At 37.3% G+C, this 14558-nt stretch overlaps 1 protein-coding gene across 1 annotated transcript in view; it reads left to right on the forward strand.

The window, feature by feature from the left end:
- The first annotated feature begins 316 nt into the window (after positions 1-316).
- The window catches only part of galnt1 (polypeptide N-acetylgalactosaminyltransferase 1), a 69593-nt gene continuing 55351 nt past the window's right edge, over positions 317-14558 (forward strand). The window contains exon 1 of the mRNA XM_015370851.1: positions 317-722. The gene's annotated coding sequence lies outside the window, so the exon portion shown is untranslated. The remainder of the gene's footprint in view (positions 723-14558) is intronic.

Consider the following 14558-nt stretch of genomic DNA (forward strand, 5'->3'; position numbering starts at 1 on the left):
CATTTTCGCACTGAACTAAATAAACAAACAAAAAATAATAATAATTTTTTTATTATTATTATTATTATTATTATTATTTGTGTTTGTATGGGGTACTTCCAACTCTAATGTTTTAAAGACTTATCCATTGATCTGATAAGTGTTGTCGGATACAGTACATTTCATTTCTAGCCTCCTCACTACTATTATGTAACTAAAGCATACATTAGATAAATCGTTGCGGTATCACATTTATGAGGATGGAATCAATTGTAGTATTTCTTCCGGGTTGAGGAAATCCAGGGAGGGATGAGCGAGGAGATGCTGCCAGTGTTTGCTGAGCACATCAGCAGCCAGCCAGCCGGTCGGGGCTCCTGCCTCTCAGTCACACAGACAGCCGCATAGGAGACAGGCAGCAGCGCTCAGGGCGCACGAGACTCAAACCCACTCTTAGATTCTCGCTTTTCGTAAATGGATATATTCAGATGTAACGCTGTTTGAGGCCGGGTGGTGTTAATTTTGGAGAAGAAAAAACAGAAACGGGCGAACTTCCTCTTTTTTTAGGTACCCGGTTCGTCTGAAACGTTTGCAGGGAGCCGCTCTCCCCACAGCGTTAGCTCGCTAAGCTAGCTAGCCCGCTAACTTAGCGGTGAGACTTTGTATCAACGTCAGTTTTCTGCCTCGGAGCTAGCCTGCGGTCTTTTTGCGCCACGGCGGCAGATTGACGTGACCTATCAGGACAGGTAAGTGAAAGAAGCATGTTCTGTAATACTGTTTATTTATTTAATTTTTTTCTGAACCCGTATATAAGCACCGCTGGTTTCGCCGCTGGCCAGCGAGCTTCTAACGGTATCTAGAAGCAGCCTGGTGCCTCGGCTGGCTCCGGGTTCTTGTTGACAGAAGCAGCGAGGATGGGATGCGATTCATCGTTCATCTCTAAGCTCACACTTGCTTTTTTTGCGAGCTCACGTGTGCAAGGTTTTTGTTAAAAAAAACACAAATCCTCAGACATTTTTATTCAATCCAATGTTTCTTTTTCAACCTTGAGTGCTGATTTATGGCGAATGGGCAACTGTCAGGGTAAAAAATATTTACACATTTGCCGCATATCACCGCAGTTGGGTTAAATAACAGTTTATTCAGATAGCTGTAACAGTTAACCGATACCCAGTCCTCTCAATGTGTGTAAAGGAGCTGTTCAAAGTTGACCGTCACGCTTTCTGCAATGGAGAACGTGTGTTCGCAGTATTCCTGGTGGTCGTTTCCTCTCTTTTTTCCTCCCTATGAAACATTAGAGCTTGGGTGTTGCATTACAGGCTGAGAAGATGAGCCCTAAACAAGAGTTTAACCTCCGATTGTTAGCTCACGTGTCGGTTAGAGGTCCGATCAGTCACAAAAAGGGGGGGAAATGAATAGAAATGTGACCAGCTTATCGCATTTAAAGGTTATGAATAACTTGAAGACGTTTTATTGCAGATGAGTTAAGCTTTTAGAGCCTGAGATGTCAGGGAATGTTTATAATGAAGGGTTGCGCTCAAGTGAGCATGCATCAACAATGGTGTTATTATCTTCAGAGATAAGAAAAAAGGATTTAACATCAATCCAAGAAGAGTCAGGAATGCAGGGCAGAGAATGAGGATATTATTGAGAGGAAATACATTTTTCTAACCCTTTCATGCCTCCTGAGGGGAGATAAACAGATGAACATATTTTTACATTTTTTTTTTGTTCCCTCAGCTATCAACCTTTGTTTATAAAGGTCCAAATTTAATATCTCAACAGAAATATGAAAGATCTGGCCCAACTATGTATCTGCAAATTCATTTTTATTAAATCCGCTTCCGACTTTAAGTTAAAAAAATGCACTTTATACTTACAAGTTTTTGTAATCCCAAAGCCCTCTATTTGTAACTGTAGAGTACAAGGAACGCTTTAAACTGTTCTTAAACCCAAATGATTTCTTATTCTGATTTTGACCGATTCCATTTATTTCCCTTGGGACTTAATCTCATAAAAGAAACCATATGCTAATAATTATTTACTAGAAACAGCAGTTTTGATTCCAACAGGGGAAAAATGAAGACTCCCAAGATAATTGCCATTTCTGAAAGAATATCCTTAACCTTTAACTGATTACGATAAAAAAAATTGTAAAATAAGTCAAATGTGAATATTTTAGTAAAATAAAAGTACATTTTTAATCTCTATAGACAGTATATTGAAAAATGGTATCGATGCCCTATTTGTTGGTACTGATACCGATACCACTATTGTAGTGCTGATTCAAGGCCCTGCCCGATACTGGTATCGGTGCAACACTAAAGTTTATCTTTAGTGTTTCTATCTCACTCCAGTATAAAGTTCAGTTGGATTTAAAAAAAAAAAAAAAAAAACATTAAACATTCAAATGTTCTAACTGCCCTCACATAAAAAGGGAAATTTAACTCACTGCCTAGAGGAACCAAAATATTTGGACAGTGTGTCACTGTGGTTTAAGTGTAATGTTAATTTGAGGCCTCTCTGTTTTGATCTACCTTGTTGATAATAGTTGTAATAAAATGTTGTCTTTGTGCTTACAGTTACTAAGGGGCATGAACAAAACTCATAAACAAAGTAGTTTGTTCGTTTGATAACTGAACACTTGTAAATATTATTGAAGTGTCATCATAACCGGCTGCATTGTGTTCAGTTCCTTCCAAAATAAATCCTTAATTTAGCCTCAGCTGAGTGTAAAGTACAAAGCAGGCTTGGGCTGATTGTAGATAAACTTGGTCCAAGCTTATGTTAAGATGGGCATACACTGTACGATTTTTTGCCCTATTTGGGCCGATTTTCCAGTCGTGCGAGAATTCTTTGGATCGGGCCAAGTTTCAGCCTCATTGTGCGTCCTGCGTCATGTAGTATACAGGGGGTAACGAGGGAGGATCAGCCTCTTACGACCGCCTCCCGATCAGGAATCGTAAGATCGGGAGAAAATCAAATGTTTTAAATCCAGTTGGCACTCGTAAGATGTTTGTTGACAAATCAGTATCTGTATAATATAATTTGTAGAAGCAGAGTTACGAGCCGATTTACCAGAACTTCGAGCGCTGCGCATGTGCAAACAACAAAGGTCTTCTTCTCCCAGATTTTTGAGTCTGATCTGAGCAATCTCTCATCGCTGAGTCCAACGTTACATTGCATGCAGATAGATTGCATCAGAGCGACGGGCCGTACAGTGTGAAAAAATACAATGTGAGCGGTGAACTTTTAATCACTGCGGCTTCGACATACAGTTTGAGCTGTAGCTGCGTGCTACAATTGAAAATATCGTACAGTGTTGGCTGGGAATTTATGTACAGTGGTGTGTACATAAATGTGGTGTGATTAATTTTTTTGTTTGCATGTCACACTGTTTCAGAAAATCCAATAATTGTAAATATTAGTTAAAGATAAAAAAAAAATAGTAATCACAAAGTGTAGGAAAAAATGCAAGCCCTGTGTGAAAAAAATGATTGCCCCCTAAATTCTAGCATAGGCTCCCTTTTTGCAGCAACAGTCGCATTCAACAAACTTGATTTACTTCTAAAGTGGAGTGGGTCTTTTCCATAGAAGTGGAGAAGTTTTGACCCAATCTCATCTTTGCAGAATTGTTGTAATTAAGCCATAATGGTAAGTTGTGGAACACAAGGCCTTTTTTGGCCACTCTACGGCATTTCAATGGCATTTAGGTTAGGACTTTGTCTAGGCCACTCCAAAGTCCTAATTTGGATTTAGTTTTTTATCCATTATGAGGTGGAATCTATGGTGTTTCTGTGGATAACTTTCCTGCTGCAGAATCCAGGTTTGTCTGAGGTCACAAGCAGCTAGCTTGACCTTAGGAGTTTTTTTGTTGTTTTTGTTTTATGGTGGACAGCAGAATTCACAGATCAATTTATCACAGCTGGTCTTCCAGGCCCTGAAGGAGCAAAGCAGCCCCCAACCATCACAATACCACCACAATAATTTACAGATGGTAGAATCTTTTTCTAAAATGCAGTGTTACGGTTTTGTCCTGTCAATATAGAATATTTTCCCAAAGGATTTGGGGATTATCCATATGTGTTCTTAGAAATTGATGTTATCCTAAATGTTATTTTGCCTAAACATTGGTTTCGGCATGAAACTTTACCATAATGGACATTTTTCCTAGTCTCCCTCTCATGATGGACAATGAGCTTAAAAGTTAGTTTTTCCTTGATGCATCTGCAAAGTCCAAACAGTCCCTCCTGGCCACACTAACATCATTTTGGCATCAACATCCCTCTAAATGTTCCAGACAAATAGGGAAGTTTGTGACTGTTTTTGGACAGTTCTGTTCCATGCAGAAATCGTCGAGAGTGAGCAACAGTTTTAAAATATAAACATCAAATAAAATGCTATGATTTGGTCCATAAATATCACCACAATCGAAAGATTGTGAACAACTATTGAAAATAAATTACTGTCACTTGTGAATTACCCTAAGAGGCATTGAAAGTTGAAACAATGTTGTTTTACTCATACATGTAGTGTGGTGTTCTTCATGCAGGACATGTATGTTTGGATTTTTATTTTTCCTTCGTATTAAAAACTGCATGTTGTGTTTACTAATTACTATTTACATTTATGTTATGTTCTTAACCGTTTTAACTATGACACACATGCCAAAACAAATAAGAAGTCAGAAAGGGGCAAACACTACCCCCACTTTATATACTGCTATAAAATATATTGCAGATAAAGTCTGAATTTATGATACATTAGAGTCAGTTCCTCGTAGTATCTGTATTGTGTACTGTGAAATGGTGATAATTTGCAATACATCTTGCAGCCCAAGAGCGGAGGTTTAGAAATATTGTTCTGAACATGAAGATGTGCAGGGAAATGCTAAACAGTATAAAAATATCCTTAACTAAGCAGGTCAGTATAGTCGAGCAGAATTGGTTTTTCTCAGTTAAATGTGGCGTATGACATTCAGGTGAAACAGGCATGCATTTGTCCTGACTGTGTGACAAACGTACCTCAAGGCCCTACGAGTGAGCTCAGCACCGTGGTAAAGCATGACTGTCAGGCATTGAAAGGAAATGAATCATGTTCCCCGTTTCAAGGCCGTTGAGTTAAGTTGCTAGATTTGTTTCCTTCCCTTTTTGTTAACTTTGCGGTCAGGCCAAAGCACACGTTTGGTGTTTGTATGTCCAGATGTCATGATGGATTGAAGAGTTTTGTTATCTTTTATAATGTCTTTTTTTTTTTTTCTCTTTTGAGCGGTTTAGATTATGAAAGTGTCAAATATACAGGATGTGAAAGTCTGGGCGTCTTTCGGTGTCTCACAAATGGTTTGTTGCTCATATATAGGTGTGAGTCAGTGGTTGCATTGTTTTAAAATGGTTGGTTTGCATACATTTTATCAGGAATTTGATCTTTATTTGTTATGCATGCCTTTAAGATGCATTTGTGCTCTTAAAGTTACTTCAGTATGTCATGAAAAACTGTCAATCTTTTATATATTCTCAGTTTATCATGGAGCATGGTTTTGGTTTCTATTGGCCTGAAGTGGCCCTGGAACAATAGCTCTATTCTGGCCCATGTCTTTGGTGGGAGGCAACAGCATTCGGTGCTCTCGGGACCCTGTGTGCCAGTGGGGCTTGGTTTGGGATTCGGTTTCCCAGCCACCTGGAGCTCTGAGCACAGGAATGCCATTGTTCCTCTGTCCAGACTATGGCCAGATCAGACCCAAATAAACAGACACATGCATGAGGACCCTACATCAAAACTTTGGTTATCTGTCTTTGTTACTGTACTTCCCCATTAGTCACAGTAACTATAATCAGAGAAACATTGCTGGGATGGAAGCTGAGATTTGACATTTGCAGAAAAGTCATGGATAAGTTCCTTGTCTGTGTTTTGCTGCAGTAGGCGATATGAAATGTGTGTACTTTGAAAAATGTATCTCCCTCATTTTTGTCCCAGCAACTTACAAAGAACAAATTTTGTCTGTAACCTTTAGATTGTACAATTCACACACACATATATATATATATATATATATATATATTACAGTGGCATTAACCCCCTTATTTGACACTTGATAGACAGGACATGTGCTAAAGAAAATAGACCTCCACATTAATAAGTAGTATAGATTTTGACTACAACCTGTAACAGCTACAAGGAGGCCTTATATAGTTTTGGACTTACTTGCCCTAACTCAATGTCTCCATAACAACCTTTTTCCAATCTAAATGAGAGTTCAATCATATATTGATCAGCATGATTAATAACTTTGGATCTGAGAACAAAATCAGGTGTCATAAGTTATAATGGAGTTACAACTGAATATTGTAGAAGTTAAAAAAAAGTGCAAGGGCTTCAAAAAATAATTTGAACACAAGCCCAAGTGTTTTAAAATTACAATCTTGCCGTTTGATTAATAGGAGCTGCTGTGTAAACACGGTAATCACATCAAAGCTAATAATAGGTTAGTTGAGAGTGACACGTATGTTAACAAAAACCCATGTGTATGCACATGCTGGCCCCTTTATTTGGTTCACCTTGTTAGTACTGGGTTAAACACCATTTAGCCATCAGAGCTGCTTCAATTCTTCGTGACACAGATTCAATAATTTTTCACAAACTCTTCTTGGAGACTTTGTTTTGCATTGATTTTAAAACACCAGTCAGATTTGTCTGCTAAATATTTACAACGTGGATCTTCTTTTTCACTGCATGGGTGTACAGTGAACCTATTATCATGTTCAAAAAGGGAGTCTAAGAGGATTTTAACTTAGTGACATGACACAGTAGTCTTAAATGGATGGACATAGCCAGCAACAATACTCAGATGGACTAACTTAAACTATATGCTAGTTATCCTATGTGATTTACTAGCAAACAAAGTTGGCTAGTGCAAAGGAGTGTCCTTATTTAAACTCACTTCCTCAACTGCTATGACTGATTCGTCTTGTGAGGAAAAAAGAAAACAAACTATTCTGCTCTATGCAAGCACCTACATTTTATGCTGTGTATGTTTCTCTTACTACAGAGAAAGGGCAGTTTCCTGTTCTGATGTGTGAAATGTAATATTTAATTAGTTTAATTTAGGTTCTCTCTGACATAAAAAAAAACTGCAGCTCATAGTACATCTGATTACTGCTTGTCTGATTGAGTTTATTAACCCCATATAAAACTTCCATCTGGTGGATTCACATACACTGTTAAACCCACTAATCCAAGGTGGTAGATTCCTTTTCTAATGGATGACACAGTTTAGTTACTTTAGTTATTGTACTTCAGTTAAGCTCTTCAAAGAGTATTCTATTGACTGAATTTTGGTATCTGTCTTGCATAGCATGAGTAAGATTAGAAATTGTCTTTAGATTTTGAAGTAATCTTTATCACTGATTGATGCTCTGGGTGGTTTCAAAACTTACTTTTAAAAACAATTGCTTATGAACGTTTATATTAAAAGACATGGTTTGTGTTGGCTCTGGCAAAGCAATAAGCTGAGTGAAATGCTATTTCTTCAGCTGAATATGATGTTTCATGACTGCTTAAAAAGTGGAAACTGATATGATCCTGTTGCTTCTGAAGAGTAATTTGACATCAGTTAAACAGAAATCCTTTCCCATGAAAATTAGGGTTAACAACAAAAAGCAGAAATGTTACATCTAATAGAAACTCTTTCTCTCACTAGGGAAAATTAGTGTCCTCTATTTAAATCAAACATAAATGGGTGGTTTATTTAAAGCCATAGGGTGTAATTTTTCTTAAATGAGCAGACAGGGGAGATTTTGAAAATTCATGGCTTTAGCTCCGAGCCTTTCTCCCTTTGGAAAGGTGAAAACTCTGCCTTATATACATCCATGCACACGCATTACTGGAGATTTGTCCATTGGGTGGGTAAATGTATTAAACCTATATGCACACAAAAGGTTACACATGATGTAAGGCAAAGTTAAACACTGTGCTCATCATTTAGCCTATTTTGCATACAATCTTAGAGGATCCTCTTCTCTTCCTCTTATTTCTACAGTTGGCTTTATGATCAAACTACTGACTGTCACATTCATTGTTAATCTAGTTACTATTTAAGCTAGCATACTAACCTATAGAAAGGTAGCACATTACAATTATCTCCTTCATTATTTGGGATATTTAAAAAAACATTTAAAAACTCACTAGAATACTATAAATGAAGTTTTCATTAGTTTAGAAGAAACAGGATTGAGGCAGTTTAGATCCTCACTTTTTTAGAAGCATCTCCAATGCTACCTCAAACTTAAACATTCCTCAAACAAGATTAGTAGAGGGACTTTTAAACTGTCTGAAACTGAGAAGTAGAAAGTGGTAAAGGTAACTTCGGTCCTGGTTTGTTTCCCTGTTGCAGCATCCAGACTCCTTTTTTATTCCCCACACCAGTGGTGGGTTGGTTGTGCACACCTATAATCATGAAAAAAAAAAAAATTTAACCACTGTCGATCTTTTTAATTTCTCGTTCTAGAGGTATGTTATCTGAGTACCAAAATGAGCCAATATTTTTTTCCTTGATTGTAAAACATCAGTTGTGTGCGCTAATACATGATTCCCACATGTCTGAAAAGAAAGTGTGCCAGACGCCATCTTGGTAAGCAGGTGCAGAGATAGAGACAATCACAATCATCATGGCTGCCAAAGGCACAAAACATAAATGTATTGATATTCTTGACCAGTGTACAAAAGAACAATGCATCCATGAAACCCCTGCTATCGTGATCAACTCGTTTATGGCAGAGAAGAAAAAAATTATTGACTTTGACTTCTTACTGCAACAGCTAATTTTTTATAAAACTTTTACAGTAAAATATGTTACATCTCACTACACTGCTTGACAGGACAGTATTTCTCTCCAGGAGCAAGTATTCATTTCAAACTGTTATAAATATGATACCGAGCTGACAGCTGGCAGCAACCCACTGCTCAGAGCAGTCTCAAGAAACAGCATCTTCTCAGGCCCTCCCTCCACCGGGGTGTACACTGGGAGAAAAAATGATACAAGGTACCCATCCAGACTGTCTTTTTTATATTGTGAAGCTATAAGGCAACTCATCCAATGGCAATATGGCAGTGTGGAAAATGAAGGTATTTATTATGAGAAATGTAGGAATAGGTACTCTCAGCTATGAAGGTATTTATAATCAATTTTATCGATTTTCTGTTTATGAAGATTTATCCTTTGAAAAATCTGAACTTTTTTCCCACTAACCTTGGGCTTTCATAGCTCAGACTGACACCAGCTCATTACTTTTTGTTCTTAAACATCCACTCATACCTGATAATCTATCTCACTCTGTAATAGAACAAGGTGCAAACCAGGGCTGCAACTAATGACTATTTTGTCAATTCTTTTTTGATGATGCAAACCAGGGCTGCAACTAATGACTATTTTGTCAATTCTTTTTTGATGAATAGATAAGTAATCAGATGACAAAGGTTCTTTAAAGAAGACTTTTTGCTAAATAAACCAGGTGAAACTAAAACCTTTCCACTTGAGGATTTCCAGATAGAGCATACTGACAGACAAAAAAGATTTTTTATCTTAAATGCAACATGTTTACATTTTTTTTTTATATAATTGTGGTATAATTACTGCTCTAAGTGGGTTGATCTGTCAGCTAAAGGCATGTTTTAGAGTCTCTATACTCCAGTTAGCGATTTGTCGATCGCTAAATTAGTTGATGATTATTTAAATAATCGATTAATCAAGGCCTGTAGGGCTGAAACAAATGAATGCAATTCATTTGTTTCAGCCCTACAGGCTGCTCTGTTTCTGACCAACCGCAGGTGATGAGTGAGGGGTCCAGGCATCCATAAATAGTATTGCAGTAATCCAATCTACTGTTAATAAAATAACAGATTACAGTCTCCTGATCTCTATGTAGCAAGTCTCCCTTTACTTTTGACAATTTCTTAAAGGGTAAAAGCTATTTTTCATGACTGGGTTAACCTGGTTGTGAGGTTTCAGTTTGTCATGAAAAAAAAAAAAACACCTAGATTTCTTACAAAAGACTAACTCATGTTTGGAGTGGGGGGAGGCAAAAAAGCCAACAACATGCTAGACTAAATTCAAACATTAAAACTTAAAAAAAATTTCCATTTAGATTCAAATTAGTTCATAGAGCATTTAACATCACTTAGACAATCAATGTCTGTATAGAATCAATTGATTTAAATGTCAAAGGTAAATCAATCGGGATATCATTGTCATAAAACTGAAAAAGAACGATTGTGCTTTTTGAAAATTGACCCTATTGGTAGCAAATATAGCAACAAGAGAATCAGTCCAAGGGTGTAGCCTTCAGGGGATCCCGGAAGAGGCTGAGGGTGCGGTAAATTCCCCTAACTGCACATAAAAACTCAGATCAGGCAAGTAAGACTGAAACCATGAGAGAGCAGAGCCTGTAATGCCGACCCTCTGCATCAGTCATGCTGAGAGGAGCCCACGATCCACACTATTAAAAGCAGCTGTTAAATCAAGGAGCACCAACATTGCAGGGTTTTTTAAATCTGCAGTTACTATCAGATCATTAAAAACACTGAGTACTGCTGACGCAGCACTATATGATTGATTCAAGCCAGATTTAAACTTCTCATGGGTATCATTGGCAACTAGGATTCATTAAGTCTAAAAAAAAAAAAAGGCCTAAATTAGTGAAGACCTCTTTAAAAAGGCGAGAAGGAATGCTTTCTAAAGAGCAGATTGTTGGTTGCAAATGCTGGACCACATTGGCCAGTGAGGAAAGAATACAGGTCAAACTGATCAAAAACAGCAGGAGTGGTGAAGCCAGAGCTAAAGCCTGCAGAGGACAAAGTTTTTTCTTTTGTTTTTTTAATCAAAACATATGTAAACTCTTCCAAAATCTGAGCAAAGTTGCAACTGGAGAACTATGACAAGGATTTACAAGGGAGTTACAAATGTTTAAAAGAACTTGAGGCCTATGGTTATTACACGAAGAAAGACTGGGAAAATGTTCCATTTTAGAGGCCTTAACAGCATTCTGATTGACAGACAGGCTTTCGAGAATAGCTTCTTAAGAGCTGTGGAGCTTACCTTTTTTCCAGTTTCTCTCAGTGCACTGACATGAGTGCCTGGAAATGCATGTGGAGTCATTAAGCCCAGGTTCTGTATGTGCTTTAAGCACATTATTCTGAAAGGTGCAAAAGAATCAAGGTAATCTGCACAAATAATATCTAATTTGTTTGAAAAAAATCTTCAATTTTTAAAATGTGATTTTTATCCAGGGGTGCTAAGTATATCACTAGAAAAAATATGGTCATTATACGTAGCTGAAAACTGTGAAGCAGATTGAGCACCAAAGAAGGGATAGAAACAATAAAAAACAGAGGCAGCTGATCAAAATACAAGCTGAGTCACAGATTTCATTCATACTCCCAGGTAAATCATATGGTAAAACCAAATCTAAAATGTGACTTTTCTTAAGAGTTGGTAATTTTATCACATTGATTAAAGATTTAATGAAGTTTAAGAGATCCGTTATTTACAACATACTGGAGAAGTTCATGTGTTAAGCCACATTTGTGGCCCTGGTGCTGACAATGCCAACGTGGAGACTCCATTACTAGGTTATAGAAAGTATCAGGCAACTTTAGCAGGAGCGTGCACAAGTTGGGAAGTCATAGGCTTAGGGATAATAGGATGGATCCAACAACCCCTTATGTGAAGTGCATGTCTCATTGTGGGGAAATGACATCCATCATTAAGGGTGTCTCAATGCAACAGTTTTATTTCTGATAGCATACTGATATTGCAGCTTTGACAATTGGCCAAAGTCAACAAAAAATGTATATCTGAAAATAACTGACCCATGTAAAATAACCAATGAGTAACAGAAAAAAAAAAACTTTTAACAGAGGTAGAGGGTTCCTATCGCCATGGAAATATCGGAGATTTTCGATGCTGGCCGATTAAATCCGATATCAGGTTTTTAACTGCATGGTTTAAAGATTTTATTAGGTAGAAAGGAAAAACACTAACCATTAACCGGTTCATTTTTTGCAAGTAATGTTAAATATTTTACAGTTAAGAACAGCAATTCATTTATTTTTTGGGTGGAGCTGCACAAAGAACAAGTTGAAGATCCCTTCTCTTTCCTTGGGTGATTAGTTACCAATATTTTCTCTAAATGCAGATACAAATGAGTCTTGTAGAGTACTATCTGACTCTTCTGTCATATAAGTGTTTTACCCCACCTTGCCCAAACATATCAGTTTGAGATTAGTCCTTACTCTTTATATATTTCAGATATGCATCTAATATTTTTTATTTATTTTTTTTACAAATGAATAGCTTCAGTGGATTTTACTTTAGTCTGAGAGTGGTGCTTCCAAAAACATAAATGTGATTAAATAGTAAAAGGCATGGTTAATGTAATTTCTGGACTATAAGATGCTCCTTTTTCCTATGCTTAAGCTATGCAGCTTTTACACAGGTGCAGCTTTTCTGTGGATTATTTTTACAGGAAATCAAAGAAGAGGCTAATTTTCATTTAGCTGACCAAGCCCTATATTTTATCAGAAGCACTTATTGCTGCAAACCAACAATGAGAGCTAGCATTCTAGCATTCATTCATACTTGTACGTTTCCAGTTTGAAAAAAAAGAGTAGTGGGTGTGGCTTATAGTCAGGCGCATTCTATAGTCTGAAGAATATTCTTTCCATTGTAGTGGTGTTTTGGTTTTCCATATGAGGCCCCCTTCTTTTAGATACATTGCTTCAGTTTAGAAAAGGTTGTAGTAGACCTCCCATTCTAATTGGTTAAATCCAGACCACTGGGATATTTTAATGCTTAAAAAGCCAATTCGTTCTCTTTCTCTTTAATTGAAGGAACACGCTTTGATGCCTTGTTTGTTGTTGTAAGATGCTTATCTTGTTATATCAGCTCCCCTTCTTTAAACAGTCAGCCTAGATTAATTGTAGATCTTAAAGGAGGTTGCTCAGGATGTAAATAGGAAGTTTAGTTGGATCAGATAGCACTTTATAGCTCTTCTTAAGAAGCGAGCAGAAGGATGAGAAGAAACCATAGGGAGTATTTAGTCCTTTTTTCAGCTGGCCGTCCTTTAGGATTTGTAAGCAGACAGCTTCTGTGGTATATTTTGTGTCTGTGTGTGTGTGTGTGGTTGTGTATTTGTTTGTGTGTATCCTCTTTCTTTGCAGCGGGTCACATAGGGCTGGAATTGGGTCAGCAAGAGCCACCAGGGAGTCCTGTCAGTGCCGTGCTGCCTTCTCTCATACTGGAACCAGCTAAAGGCCAATCCAAACACACATTTGGCACATATGTTCCCTGAAAATTTCATTTGAGGGTTAATTTATGTTGAAAAGATCATGTGTTTTAAACTGAGTGGGAGGAGTAGGATCTTTGTGTTATGTCATGCAGTGACCTCACTTGTTCCTGCCTTATTCACTGCACTTTGACTCCTCATAAATAGCCTTGTTGCAAATGTTGTTTCTGTATATGAAAAAAAAATACAAAAAAGAGCAGCAAACCCCAAGCTGTTCCAGAGAATGTTTAAACTGCCTATAGAGCCTTTACAGATGATTCAGAGGCTGTCACACTCTGTGTGTCTCAGCTGGATGGACACAGCGTTTCTGCAGGCTTAACGATAAGGAAATAGGATTTAGTACAGTATTCAGCAGAGGTTTTTCTTTTTTTTTTCCCCAAGCTGCAATCTCTTGTTTTCTGCATTCGTTCTTCTCTAAGGAGGATTTAATGGACTATTTCTGTTCCCTGCTTGGATGCGTCGGTCCTGGCGTTGTTGAGTAGTGAAGGGATCATGAAATCATTTCAAGGTAAAATATATACAGATGGTTTAATATTAGAGAAGGGCACTGCAGGACTCTCTCTTAATATTATCAAATCTTTGATGATATTTTAGTGTCTTTGTGTATGTCAAGAACTTGTCTTGTAATCTCATCTACGTCTTCTTCAACATACAGCTGTGTAATATGTTAATAATCAGATGAAGTCAAATTGCTCTGGGATCTTTGAATGTAAAATGTAAGTGTAATATCACTGGTTTATCAAACGGCTTTTGGTTAAGCTTTGACTGGTTTCAGGTCATCGTAAAATAAGTTGTAAAAAGTTATGTTTTTAGACATCTGCAATTTCCCAGCATGCCATTCCTTCTCTCTCTGTTGAATGAGAATTGTCTGGTCCTTTGGTGCTTAGAGTAGCTGCTCCCCTCCTGACTTGTTGCTTCAGGGGATGAGTTTTTTTCTCATTTTAATTTATTTATATCCCACCATTTCACAAACAAATGCCATCTGAAGACGAAAAAGTCATTTCAAACTACTGGATATAGTTATTTAATCAAATCCATCTACTAACCCAAGCAATCAAAACAATCTAATCAGATATTTATATAAATCAGTTGTAAACAGACTAATCTGATCATAAATTTACACCAGCACATTGGAATAATTCCATGTAAAGAGGCCCAAAAGCACCGACTTTAGAGGAACCTCGTCCTGAACAAATGTGGTGACAGTGAAGCAAGGATTATTCCTTCTAACATGAATACACCAAC

The sequence above is a fragment of the Cyprinodon variegatus genome, unplaced genomic scaffold, assembly GCF_000732505.1.
Source record: "Cyprinodon variegatus isolate N-32 unplaced genomic scaffold, C_variegatus-1.0 Scaffold2, whole genome shotgun sequence".
NCBI classification, from domain to species: Eukaryota; Metazoa; Chordata; class Actinopteri; order Cyprinodontiformes; family Cyprinodontidae; genus Cyprinodon; species Cyprinodon variegatus.